This window comes from Nesoenas mayeri (assembly GCF_963082525.1).
Source record: "Nesoenas mayeri genome assembly, chromosome: 7".
Classification (NCBI taxonomy): Eukaryota; Metazoa; Chordata; class Aves; order Columbiformes; family Columbidae; genus Nesoenas; species Nesoenas mayeri.
This window is the reverse complement of record NC_137551.1, coordinates 17,684,032-17,698,202: the sequence shown is the minus strand read 5'-3', so window position 1 is coordinate 17,698,202 and position 14,171 is coordinate 17,684,032. Positions and strand designations below refer to the sequence as shown.

The 14,171-nt window shown below is 43.5% G+C and overlaps 1 protein-coding gene across 7 annotated transcripts in view; it reads right to left on the bottom strand.

The window, feature by feature from the left end:
• The window catches only part of CAMK2G (calcium/calmodulin dependent protein kinase II gamma), a 119,004-nt gene that overhangs the window by 92,251 nt on the left and 12,582 nt on the right, over window positions 1-14,171 (bottom strand). The window lies entirely within an intron of this gene.

The window sequence follows — 14,171 nt, the reverse complement described above, 5'->3', positions numbered from 1 at the left end:
GACAGCACCGGAGGAACAAAGAAAGTGAAGACAGGTCTGGGGAAAGCAGTTATCAAATCGCCATGGCAGGTATGGGAGGAAGGAGTTTCAGAAGGACAAGCCAGGCAGCATCACCAAGGGCTGGGGTTGGCAGGGAGCCCTGCGCCAGCCTCACACTGACAGCTGCCTGCACTGGGTGTGTGGGCTCAGATAAACCGGGCCTGCCCTCGCTGATCAGCAGCACGGGGAAGACAAGATAAGCATTCAGTCCAGAGAGGGAAAACACCCAGCTTACCAGGAAAAGAGGGGATTTTGAGGAGTTTGTTTTGTTTTTCAAACAAGCAGGTTCCCCACACAGAAGGACCTGGCACAAATGATTCTCAGAAGTCAGAGGAGGAAGAGGGCAGCATATCTCAGAAAACCAAACATCTGCAGCTCTAAGGTGCTTTTCCAGTCTTATCTGCCTCCTGCCAAGTTTAAACATATTTCGTTCTGTCCAAGGCAGCTATTCTGACAAGAGGCTGTCCTTAGGGACATATAGTTGCCTTCATGATACCAAGATGCATCCTTGAGTCTTAACCATGGGGCAAAATCAGTTCATAGCTCTGTGGCAATCAGATGCTCCAAGAAATATAATTCATACAAAAGAAACAATTACTCATATTCGGGCAGAAACACAGTATAGACCACAGATATTTATTTTGCATTTCTGTGTTCATGAGTACAAGCTAAATCTGGCTGCTTCCCTTTGTTCTTCACCCTTTTAAAAGAGTAATAGCTGCACCTGCCCAAAAGACAACTTTATTATTTCTTCTGATTTTATGCTGAAGCATCATGTTCCCAACACATTACCTGTCTTCATCATGTCTGAGTTATTTAAGTTCAGCTCCAATTTGAGATACAGCCTTGTTCTGTTATCACCCAGCCCATGACTGCAATTCAGTGGTCCCACTGGCACAGTCAGCTTGGGATGTACTTTGAGATCCTCCAGCATATGAAATATTTTTAAAAGATAAAATACTTACATCTGGTTAGTTCATAAGATTCAGCTTAGTAAAACTCCGAGGGCACCATTAAATAATTTCTAATAATCTACGTCAGTAGACACTGGAGTGACCCACAAAATGACAGCTTATTTGCAAATATTTCACACGCATGTTATAGAAAAGATCCTTCTGGTCAGCACATAAATTGTTAAAGTTTCCATTTATCATATAGAAAATACATGTTAACATACAGACAGGTCATGACTAAGCATCAAGAACAACAACTGGAAATGCTCTTGAAATAAAATAAAGATCCAGATTATACTGGCTGCAAAAAGAACATCCAGCATCACCTAGCACACCCTATAGTACTGGATTTTTGGTGCTTGAAACAGCAATTAATTTAGCCTAATAACATCAGCAATAAAAGGAGAATACAATATTTTGCAGAAACACAACCTAAGACTCAAAATAGTCTGCACTTTAGAAGGTTGAGGCTCAACATGGCTCTCTGCTTTTCTGTAGAAGCTGCCAGCCCAACAACTGGATTTGCTTTGATTAGACTTCAGCTACTTCTGAAATAATGGGGACAGACAAAAGTGGGGGGGAGGGGTGGAAATAAAATAAGAGGGAGTATTGGGTTTTCTGTCTGAATTTAATGCCAAAACTGAACAAACATCTGAATACAGTGACTTGCTTGTCATCACACAAGCTATGAGTAAGGCATGATCACATAACAGATAGCTCACCGTCTTTTACCCTCTTTTTAAGGAAAAGGGCAATATTGCCTCAGAGATACCCATTTGCTATAGGCATTTCTAATAAAGGGCACCTCTTTGCCCCATAAATGGCAACTCCTCTTCAACACCAGCTACTTCCAAACTAAGCTCTGATATCCAAACTTGAAATGCATCTTGAAGTGGGACCCAGCTATTTATACTGACTCGCTCTAGTCAAAAGGCGTTTCAGACATCTTGAAAGAGATGGCAGGTTATGACAAACTGTGTCTTGTCTCCCCTATGCTCTTCTATACACTGTAGGAGGGCAGGAGAAGGAGATGAAGTGGCAGCTACTGCAGAAGTCTGTATCTTAGTGAAGGACTCAGAGATGTAGAAGCTTTCCTTGTCTACCAACAACAGTTAACCCAGTAGCATGAGCAATAAAACTCCCGCTGCAGCTCCGAATGACCCCGTCAACGATGAGAAGGAGGAAAAACACCTAGTAGACACAACACATTTGGGAAAGAAAAAAAAAATTGTAATACTTATGTTCTGTTCCAAAAAAAATTGTTTTACAAAATACCTGGACATTTAAAAAAACAGCAGAATTATTATTGTCTATGCAAATGAGTAGTGACACTGTACCATAAATGAGATTACAGAGCACACAATTAGATACCTGATTCCAAGGAATACCCAAAAATTTTATTTTCAGCAATACTGGGTATGCCAGGATAAATTATGCCGAGCAGAAGCATGGGTGTTCAGTGCTTTCATCTCTAAAACAGACAAGTTAAGGAGAGCAAGTGGCAATTATAAGGTCCAAGTTTTAGTATAAGCTCACAACATGGTATTCTGCTTTGCAATTGATTTTTCCCTTCCTTTTGTTAACACCACATTAGGACATTTTAAAGCCTAGAAGAATCTTCTCAGTTTTGATTTTTCAGTAAAGAAATCCCAGTCTTTTGAAACACAACAGTCTAAGAAAATAGAGCACAGGCATATCCTTGCAATTCTGGGTCAAACTCACAAATCTTGGCCTTGTGGCAGGGTACAGCAGGAGAGCAAGACCTGGAAAAGAAAACCTGGCCAAACCGCATGCACGCAAACCTGGCACTGTTGAGTGTTTTTGGCCATCAGGCCACAAAACGTTTTGCACCAAAAGCTAATTCTCCTCTCACCTACACAGCAGGAGCGCTCCAGAAAGCCCCATTAGTGGTCTGCTCCCTGTGTCCTGCCAGCCACCCCCTACTCCTCGCACCAGGCCCTTCCTGTGCAACCAGCTCGTGGCTGCTCGCCACACAGCATCCTTCTCAGCTCCATTGTAGCTGAAACTGCTCCTGCGTGCCCTAGGTATCCACCACTTTCTGATTTCCATAGTTAAACAGCTTCAGCCACCAGTTTGTTTGCTTTCCAAGCAGTTGAGTCTCCCCCACAGATGGCTCAACATTCCCTACAGTAGGCAACTGCTAGAGACAAGGCCAAGGTGGTTTGAAATGCTTTCATTATAGCACAGAAATGGCTCCTTTGAGAGCAGACATTAACACCCTTCTGCTGAGCATCAGAAGAAGAGACAGAGGAATCACCACTGAGCTAGCCACTGGCTATCCATCTAGGACCCACTAAACTTCAAGCACATGATCTTGCCACAGACAGCAGTTAATAGGAGGGTTCCTTAATAGAGGATGAAGTCAAATTAAAACCCTAAAGGGTCTGGTACCATTAGCTTGACTTGGCAGCCAGGGTATAGAACCAAGAAATCAAGTTTGTCTCCAACAATTAATGCTGCCTCCAAAATGGGAAAAGAAACACCTCCTTTATGTGAAAATCTCCCATCTGTCCTAAAACCTGCCCACTTTGTCTCACGGCAGGGAAGTTTTCCCAATATACAGAACACCTATAGCCACAGAAAGTTGTAATTCTTAAGAAGACCTTATCACTAACAGAGGAATAAGAGAACAACCAGAGAAATCCTTTTCAATGAGGATGAACAAGCTGGTCCCATATTAGGGGAAGCTATTCCAGGCCTTTACAGTGGCATGACAGGCTGTCCTATCTCAAAAGGAAATTATTAGAATGGACGTGAGGGTACAGTACCGAGTGGGAGGACACTAAGGCAAAGATAAAGGGAGCTTCCACTCTAGACTTTCCCTGTAATGCCTTAGTATTTACTCACATGAACAGACATCATCCTTGTAGTCTTCTTGTGCCAGCTCCTAAGCAGGAACGTGGGGCGCTTTTTTTTTTTTGTATTTCAGATCCAATATAGTTGTTGCTCACCCTCCCTTTCCTTAAGCAGAATAATTCACATATTGAAAAGCAATGCATATCCTTCCCAACTAAAACAGCACATGATGCGGAGGTGGCAAGACACTAAAACACAAACATAGCCAGATGAATAATTATTTTAAAACATCACTTTCCTGCTCCATGCAACTGCTGTGTGTTGCTGACTCAGATGTGTTCATTCCAGCAGACAAAAAGCTGGGTTTTACTACAGCTACTCCCTCTGAGGCTTGGGAAAGCAAAGTCAAGCCTACCCCAGTCTCAGCTAGGCTCAGTCTGGGAAGCTCTTCAGCACTAGAAGCCCCAGCCCTGCAAATCCCCAGTGGGAACTGCAGATCATGGGCACATTTGTAGTAGAATAATTAGTTTCAGAGCCAAGACTGTGCTCCTCCCCCATCCTGTAAATTAAATAAACCAAGAAAGGGTATGCATCCATCCAGCCATTCCTGGAGAATAATTTTTCTGACTAGGTCTGCACTTTAAGGATGCCATTTTTCATTACTGTTAATAGGTCTCATTAACTAGAAGCTCTTAAGCACAAGACCATTACTAAATGCAGTTTACATCACACAAAAGCAATGCCCTTAATTGGGGCAAGGGCAGGAGAGAAAGAAACAGTTTGCCTTTCCATAAACACTGATAATTCAAACCCAAGTGCTATTTGCCCTTCATTTGGCTTCATAGTTATTCCAAATGAACTGACAGTTAAAAGAAAGATGGCTTTAAAGATCTCTAGTTTGCAATTAAGGTATACTTCATGACTTAAAAAGGAACAACACTTCATTTTAAAACACAGCAATTGGGGACAAGCCAACAAACAAACACAACATCTCCTCTTTTTTACTTCAGAAAAACTTTCAGAGATCTTTGGGGTTAGCAATCACATCACGGATTTATGAAGTGACCATATCCTTAAATTTCAGGCACATAAGCAACTTAAAAGAACAAATATATATTATGGTTTTTCCCCTCAAAGAGCCAGACTCTGAATAGTGAACTCTCACTTCAGTTTAAAGTCTGAAATGATGTGTGTTCATGGGAGCCTGAAAGACAAGACTGTACCAGAAATTCACTGTCCTGAAGCTACAGAGGCACTGAGCACAGGGGCCACTGCAGGCTGCCTGCCAAAAGGGTCAGCCCAGGCAGTAGTTAAACCCCACTCTCAAGAGTCAGAGAAGCAGCTACCCAATTTGTTGCAGTGTTTCAGGGCTCCACAAAACCTGCGGAATCATTAGGGTTTTCAGTTAGTAATACAGTTGATTTCTCTATGACTTGTGCATTGAATGAGCTAATAAGTTATATTATAATTTTCTACAGAGAAGGTTTGACATCATACTCTTCATGCTTTTGATAGAAATATTGCTTAAATTAACCTGAATTTCTAGTCACGAACAAACAGTTTGGAGGTGACCAGCTTATCACCCACAGAGAGAAGTGGAACAATGTTTATAGCTCCAGTGTAAAACGTTATTTCCAACCATGCACCACATCCAGGCCGTTCACAGGATTGAGCCTGGGAGGACTGTGCTTCACATCCTTTCTTCACAGTATTAACATTTATTTTCATAGGAGGCAAAAAGCTGGGGAAAAAATAAATAAAAAATAAAATGCTTCTCAAGTGTCTTTTATGTAGACCTGAACCACACAGAACTTCTAAAAACAGCATAATGGGTTGTCACAGTACTGGTTCCTGAGGCTTTCCCTTTGCTATCTTCTCTGCTGCCCTTCACCAAAAAAGCTCTCAAACTACCACAAAAATTCTTTGGAACCTGAAGGCCAAAACACTATGTGTAATAGCATTAGCATAGGTCTATGCACCAGCATGAGCCCTCAGAAGCATTGCACACTATTCTAACATGCTAAAAACAAAGAAAACAAAGCTCAAGTGCAAACAAACACAAGTTCCAAAAGTGGGGAAAGTCAAGCCACAATGGGCAGTACTGTCAGCTCCTAAATTAAATATACACTCATTGCCAGACCACTAATTCATTTTGTCTTGCATTCTGTAACCAATGGTGGCTGAAACCTGCTAATTCAGGTACAATAGCAACAATTCAACTTACAACATGCTGCAACATTAGGATAGCCAGATGGCAGAAAAGACAGATTGAAAAACGCTAGTGGCTGGATGTCCTTTGAGGTTGTTGTTTGTTGGGTTTTTGTTTTGTTTTTCCTTGTGTTTTGCTTGTTTGGTTTTGGTGGATTTCGGGGTTTCTTTTTTGTGTGTGTGTGTTTTTGGTTGGTTGGGGTTTTTTGTGGTTTCATTTTGGGTTTTGGTTAGGTTTGTTTTGTTTGTTTATTTTTTAAAATCAGGCTATAGGATGGATCACTCCCAATGTTGGAATCAAATTTCCACCCCTTCCCTCATCTTCTGCTCTCGTGCTGTGGTGCTAGGAAAGAGCGTATCTCCAAAGGGAACCTTGTATGCTCTGAAATCATGGAGAAAAAAATCTGTCAATTAAAAAAAAAAATTAAAAAGATACAGAACTATGTTTCAAGACTGTCCCAGTCACCTTGTGCAAAGGGGAGAAGGGATTAATCTCCCCGTGCCAAATAGAAATAACCTGAAGAAATAAGTCAGTAAACCCGTTACTTTCTAAAAAGGATTCCTCTCCAACTATGCCGACTTCAATTGCACACAAGTTTCTCATCCTTTTTTCCAATCTATGATATTTGTCTCAAGGCAGCAAGTTTGAAATGAATTATTGAAAAGATAAGTTTTTCAATTTGTTGCATAACCACATTTGTCTCTTATTACAGAAAGGGCACACAAGAACATCTAACTACTTTTCACAGCACACTATAATTAACCTGAATCACATTCCACCTTGCCCTAGTATTTTCCTTTTCCCTTCACTCCCTCCCTCATATGGATACTCCTTCCAACACTTCCACACCAAGGTTTGTAACTGCCTTCTAAACAAAAACTGAGTCACACTATTTGAAACGAGAGCAGTATCCCCGGCATACATGCTATTAAGTGTAGAACAGCGTTCTGGTCATTCCCTCCCCTGAACCAGCTTTCAGTTAATGGTAGGTCTTCAGCTCTGTCTCATAACTTCTCATTATTCCTTCTGACGAGCTAACAGTAATCTCCTTAAACACATCCAAGATTTTATTCCTCCCTGGGTGGCAAAGGATGTTCTACTCTTGAAGACTTCATATTAGTTTGACATTATTGTATGATCAAGAGGGCTTGCAGCCGTATACCTTGTGAATCTACAGCTGTTTCCTTTGGAAAGACTTCAAATGTGTTAACCATACATTAATGTGAATGCTTACAAATTTTCCAGGAGGTAGGAAATCTTTGCAGAAACAGACTGATGAGTTAGCCAGAGACACAGTGAGTGGGGAATGGGAACGGTTTCCTGACAGCATCCCATAATCTAAATTCTCACAACTGACTCAATTACTTACTCAGATCCTGAAATGCAGCCAACTTTAGAATTTACTTAAATTCTTGTCATAAGACTGCTCTTATTTTTACTCTTGGGTACAGCTACTGCTCCTACAGATTGAAATTTTATTTTTTGCTACCTTACTTCTACTCACTTCAGAAAGCAATCCATTGCAGATGCTACTGTCCCTGTTCCTGTAGTTACAACTGATACAAGGAAACAATTTTATATCTAAGTGATCTCCTTTACTTTTACCAATTAGTCTTCACAAACACAAAAAAATTCATGTGCTGTTTATTGTCACATGCATTATATAAGCGCCTTCTGTATCAGCAGCAATTACCCATAGTTTTCAAACCATCTCTTATCACACAAAAAATAACAGAAAGGAAGAGAGTCCAAAGGCAGGTACCAACATGGCATGCCTGACTTAATGTATTTCAGAGCTATGTTCCATAAACAATAAGCAAATCAGAGGGAAAAGTAGTAGAAGGAACTCACCAAAATCTTATTTCTCTAACCAGCAAACCAGGCTACATCTCCTCTTAATATTACATGCTTTAGCCCTTGTTATTTTCCTGCCAAATGCCCACAGTCTCTTTTCTACCTACACTCTTCTTATCACTGTTGTAGCAAAGAATATGACTTGGACTCTTTTCCTAATTCATCATGGCTTATTGCCAAGCATTCTGGAAAGCACTTTAAAATTTGCACCTCTCTCAGTATTTCCAAGTGTAAAACAGGGCTAATATTTCCCTCCCCAGTAGTGGTACTGGAAGGACAAAGGAAGCTATTGATGCACTATGAATTTGATGAGGGGAACAATGAAGCAAGACAGAGAGCACATGGCTAAAAAAAACCTGCTGGAACACTTTCCCGGTAGTGCAGAGGAGCACAGAGCAGGGGAAGGATCTTTGTTCAGGCAGAAGAAAAATTTTGGGAGGACAAGAGCTGGGGAGGGTGTGGAAACAAAACGGCTTGAAAACAAGACTAAACATCCATCCCTTTCCATAGGAGAGAGCAAATCACAAATGATACCTTGGGAAAAACTCTACATGGAAGAGGAAGTTCCTGGCATTGACTTCACCTTTACCAATGTATGATCAGAAACCATAGGGTTGTCCTAAGCAGGAGGGGCTACACAGGCTCCTCATACAGCCCTGACACCCTTCAATTCAGCCGTCACTGTCAGGGCTGCCCAAGCCTGCAGACCTACTGCATCCAGCCCCCAGTTTTCCAATATGATGTGGCCCTTGAATAAAACACTATATGATAATGCCACCATTGGTCAAACAGTTGGATTTCTTTTGAATGAACCAAGGAAATCTACATTTGAACACAAATGATGGAACCTTGGGAGAGAAACAAGAAACCACAAAATTTCTGCATGTTCCTATTAGTGGTGTTCAGCAGAACACCATTCTGCACTGCAGGAGACATGCTGGGGAGGGGCTGTGTCCATGCAACAGCAAACCTATATTCATCACTTATTTTTTAGCTTTTGCAACCAGTTGAGAGAGGGAAGAATGCTGGAAATGCTGCTTTGATTTGCTATTTGAGGGACATGAACCAGAGGAGTAAACTAAGTGGAAAATCTTCTTGAGGTCATAGATGAATGGTTCTGCACTCCTCTCCGAAAGAGATAATACTTCTGTCAAAATATGCTCTTCTGACAAAAAGAAACAGCAAGACTCAGAGGATTAGAATAATTAAAAAAAAAAAAAAAAAAAGCCAAACCATCTATTTTAAGACTAAATTCCCCTAGTGATACCAGGATAACTTTAAATTAAGCAGAGCAAGCTGTAAATACAGAACAGGCTACCCAGAAATTTCAGAGAGGAAAGACTTAAAATGCACATATGTGCCACACCAGATATCATCTATAGCAGAGCCACCAAAACACTTCTATACAAAAAGGCAAAACGCACCATGTACCAGTAAAATCCACGCAGCAGTTGGGAACATGAGGTGAGGGAAGAAGAGACAGTGTGGCTGCCTCCAGCTCCTGAAGAGTTCATAAAACTCTCAGGTACTTCTAGGTATTGTATAGAAATGTGACAGTGAGAAGACATTTTAAGAGGAAAAGTTACCACTAAGTCAAGGAACTTTAAATGCAAGGATTACTTAAAAACATACACAAGACTGTTTCTAAGCACCGATAACTTTGGAGATGCTATCTAGTCAGCAGGCAGGAGTGTCTCCCAGTCTCCCAACCCTTCTGGAACCAGGCCCCCTTCGGGCAGCTGGCAAGGCTGCGCATCGCACGGGCACAGTGCCCAGCCCCTCCAGGCTGCCACCGCCACCCTGCGCTGCAGCCACCCACCTTCCCAGTCCCAGACCCAAAATACAAGGTAATATTCTCTGCTATAATACCTTGATCCAAAGCCACTCAAGGGCTCTCTGCTCCCCGTGCCCTCTTCCAGGAGTACAATAGGGGCACACAAGAGCTCTCTCCACACCACTGGTCTGTGTGCTAACACACAATCCCTCGTGCACATTTCCCAACTGCAGGAGATCCTGGTTCCCAGAGCTACGGCCAAGCAGCCACTTCCACGGCTGCTCTAAGAAACCTATCTGGAAACCAAATGCCTTCCCATCCCCAACATTTCAGTAATTCCTTACCAAAGGGATCTTCTGAACATGGTTTGCTCATTCAAGGGATGAAACAGAAAAGGAAGGAGACCTGTCACGATACAGGGGAGGGAAGAGATGCCTCCAGAGAAAGAGGCAGGTGCTCCTTAAGCCATCACTGGCACCAGAGACTGAGTATTATCAATTCAAGGCCTCATTCTGCTGGGCTCTGTAATTGGCCCATATTACATTCATGCTTTGCTAGCTACAGCTGCCATAAAGATTAATTTTTTCAGGTGTTGCAAGCTGCAGATCTGGGCTGGGAGAGGTGTTTGAAAAGAATAAGCACACACCTTCTCCTCTAGTCTAGACCAGGCATTTGGCAGCAACCCAGTGCAACCTAATACATCCAGTACAAGGAGCAAATTGCCTGTTAGGGACAGCCCTGTACACCAACACACAGCTCTGCAGCACTGATAGCCCTACGTATAAAAAAGAAAAATGGCAGAAACAAACTCCAGCGCAATCAAAGAAAGGCTTGCTTGCCTTTTTTCACTCTTCTTCTCTAGGCCAATTCAGTTGCAAACCAGCCTATCATCCTGGAAGCTCAGTGTGCTTTCCACACAGGGAGTCATGCTGCACAGTCATTGTAGCTGTCTCCCTAATCACAGGTGATGTAGTGGCAAGGGATTCATGTCCCCCACAAACACCCTTACGACAGAAAGATCAGGCATGCTAGCAATGAGTTGGGAGTCCTTTCTGCATCTCAGTGACATTTTCATCACCATAACTGGCCACGGGTAGAATATCCCAGGAAGCAAATCCTAAAAATAGCTTCTTACAACAAGTCAGCCAGTCCCCCGGCAAAAGGGGAGGGGAAGGGAACATTGCTTATACATGGTTACTACAATTCGGTTATTACAAGAGGGACAATGAATGTCCAGGCAAACAGGAGAGGCAGAGAGGAAAGAGGGAAAAGCAGGTGGTGAATGTTATATCAGTTTCTCCTGCATCACCAATGACTGTCAATAAGAAATGCTTTCACAAATTGAAATATTAAAGAAAGCAAAGTAGAAACCCAGAACCAAGTCCGCACAGAATACTTTTAAATGCAACAAAGGAGGGAGCTTTGCCCACTAAGCACCAGAGTGAAAAGGAGCATGCACTCTCCCCATGTACTTCATGCCTTTAAGGAAGGTCCTGCGGGGCCCTCTCCAGCTCCGGCCCATGGAGCTCCAGATACCCCTGCAGATACCTGTGGGAAGGCATCATGCTTCCCAGCTACTTAATTATAGAAACCACAGAGGACTCTCTTCTCTAGATTATCCTCAGGAACTTGTGGCTGGGGAACCAGTAAGCAATCCCACAAGCACTCCCATGCATGGCTGATACTCCGGCAGTCTTTCAAAGGCCTTCTGCACACTGGAGATGCAGAGGGGCAGGGGAGGGGCAGAACAGTAAGCTGCCTGCTCTCAGCCATGTGCTCTAAGCCATATGCTCCCCAGCCAGACATGCATTTGAGGGGCTGCAGCCCTTGCAGAGCTCCCCCTCAGCCAGCACATCTGCCCCACTTGCAGCAGGGCTCCCGCACCCGCAGCACACGGCCCCTCTCCGCCTCCCCATACCACATCACTCAGCAGCGGTCCTCAGCCTGTCAGGTACCACACATGCACCACCATGGTCTTCCAGCTGACTTCACCTGTGGGGCTTCTCTCCGGCATCAGCATCCCCACAGGGCACCAACAAGTGGTTGCGCTGACAGAGGAGGGCACAGTAATAAACTTGCGACCCATGAGGCCTCTGTGCGTTTCTGAGTCACATGCAGAAGCTCACAGGCTCTGAATTGTAACAGGACATCCTGTGTGAGAAGGGAGTGTGCAATGAAGACATCCTGACAGATCAGCCCTAAGCAAACACCTGATTAGACTCTGTGGCAGAGGAGTGAGGAGGGGAAAAGCATGACAGGACTTTCTAGTTCCAAGGCAGCTGACCATTGTGCTTTTCCACATGTCTTCCACCTCCTGAGCTGCTGGTGCAGACACAGGCACAGAAAGGAGGGGCTTCTAGCATCAGCACTAGGCTGCCGTCCCTTTCTCCTCCTCCCACAAAAAGTCTCTCTGAACAAGTTTCCCTGTGCTGTGGGGAGGACCCAGCCACAACTGCAGACACCGGGCTCACTTGCGCTTGCTCCCTCTTGATTTACAGAACTTCCCTGCTAACAGCTGCATTGCAGATGAACCCTCTTAAAGTGGACATGCAGTAAGCAAGACAGCAGGGCACAGAGCTGTTCCAAAGGCAACACAGCCACACCAGTGACCTCTCCTCTGCACACACAGTGACCGCAACTCGTGCAAGAATTCCAGCCACTCTGTCTTGATCCCACTATACACAGAGGGTCCTGAAGTGCAACAGCTTAGCAACAAGAAATCCCACCAAGTGAGCTCATTTCTGGACATGAGCTCCTTCCTTCTCCCCATCAGCTGATCTCATCAGGTGCCAATGGGTTTGGATGAACTAGCTAAATAAGTATCAGACTACAGCTTGTTATCAGACAAGGTAATAGTGTGGCAGTCTCAGTAGTACCAAGTCACTGCAATGCAGGATCCAGGAATTCAACGATGCAGAAGGAAGAACATAAATTCCTCTGGCTCAGTCGAGCTGCATGTTTCCTTGTTCCCAAGCCAGCCCCCACCACCCCTTCAGATAAGCAAACCGCATCGGTGAGACCTGAGTTTTGCTTCCAAGATGGGGAAGGAGTTTTAGCTGTGTTTTTCAAAAGAAAAACAAACAACAAACTTCAGCAGTTAACATTTCATATTTCATCAGAGGGAGAAGAGCAGGCTGAACAGCCTAGGAAAGCCAAGAAACTTCTTGACTATTTGTGAGGTGGTGGGAGGGAAAGGTTTTTAAGCTCAGTCTCAGGACTACTGAAAAAAAACAAGTGAACACTGGCACAGAGTTAAAAAGGCATAATATGCTTCCTTAAAGCTGGGTAGCCAGCTCTGCAGCAACATGAACTGCTAGCAGCAGCCAGAGTCACCTGGACTTCTCAGCAATATTTGATAATGGTTATCAAAACAGCAAACTACCTTGTTCCTCTTTTTTCACATCTCTGATGCTGAACTTGGCTGTCTGGAGAAGACAAACAAATGTGTTATGAGAGCTAGACTCCCAGTGTGCTGCTGTAGAAATGCTTCCACACAAAGGACGAGCTGACCAACACTTCACTCCTCTACATCATCCTTATTAAGTAGAAGAGCAATTCAGCCAGACAGAGAAGGCTGTGGATCATTGCTCTGCGCTGATCAGGCAACACTGAAAATTTTAATCTGGGCAACTTCATAACAAGCAGTAGACGCAACACAATATCCTAATCTGCAGAGCTGGCAGATTCTAGGCCAGATGCCATACAAGTCAAACAAAAATGGGCAGAGCTAGAAGTCACTTTTCAATTCTGCAGTCCAAAAATCAGGAATATTTAAAGTAACACAAGAGCTATGAATCACTACTTTAACTTGCACTGAAGAAGCACATCCATCATGGTCGAGCTCTGTCTCTACACTGGCATCAATTATAAAATAAAGCTGTGCAACTCCAACTCTTCCAATCTCTCCAAAACAATCTCAACAGGGGACATTTGATACGCAAAGCTCACATAGAGAGGCCCAAGGCAAGCAAAATTAAACTTAACAGCATACCAACTCTGGGCAAAAAAACAGAAAGGACTCCTGCTTGGCATCACCAAGCTGTACTCTTATTAGCCTCTAAGAACAACCTTCCAGCAAGTCCCTGGGGGCTACAGGGGCCACTAAAGACAACTTCCTTCTTCCACATCTGGTTTTTCCTCCAGCCACCCTGGGTGATTTCATGACCCATCGACCATGAAATGTTATATGCTTTGACACAAGGCGGCGGGGGAACAACAAACAAAACCAAAAACTAAGATATACATGGACATTTTCAGAATGGCAGCTGCTCCACCACAGTAGAAATGCTAAGTATACTCCGCAAGCACTGGAGACCAACACAAGAAGAGGTTTAACAAGCTGTTTTCCCTGCAAAAGCTTCCAGGTCACCTGTGCTATTTGAAATGTGCATCTAGTAAGTGTATCCCAGAAAAAGCACTGGACCATCTCCCTCTGTAGCCACATTTCTAGTCAGGTGTATCCCATCAGATCTCTAGCACCAAACACAGCAGTAGGATGAACACACGCATCTCCAGAGCTGCAGGG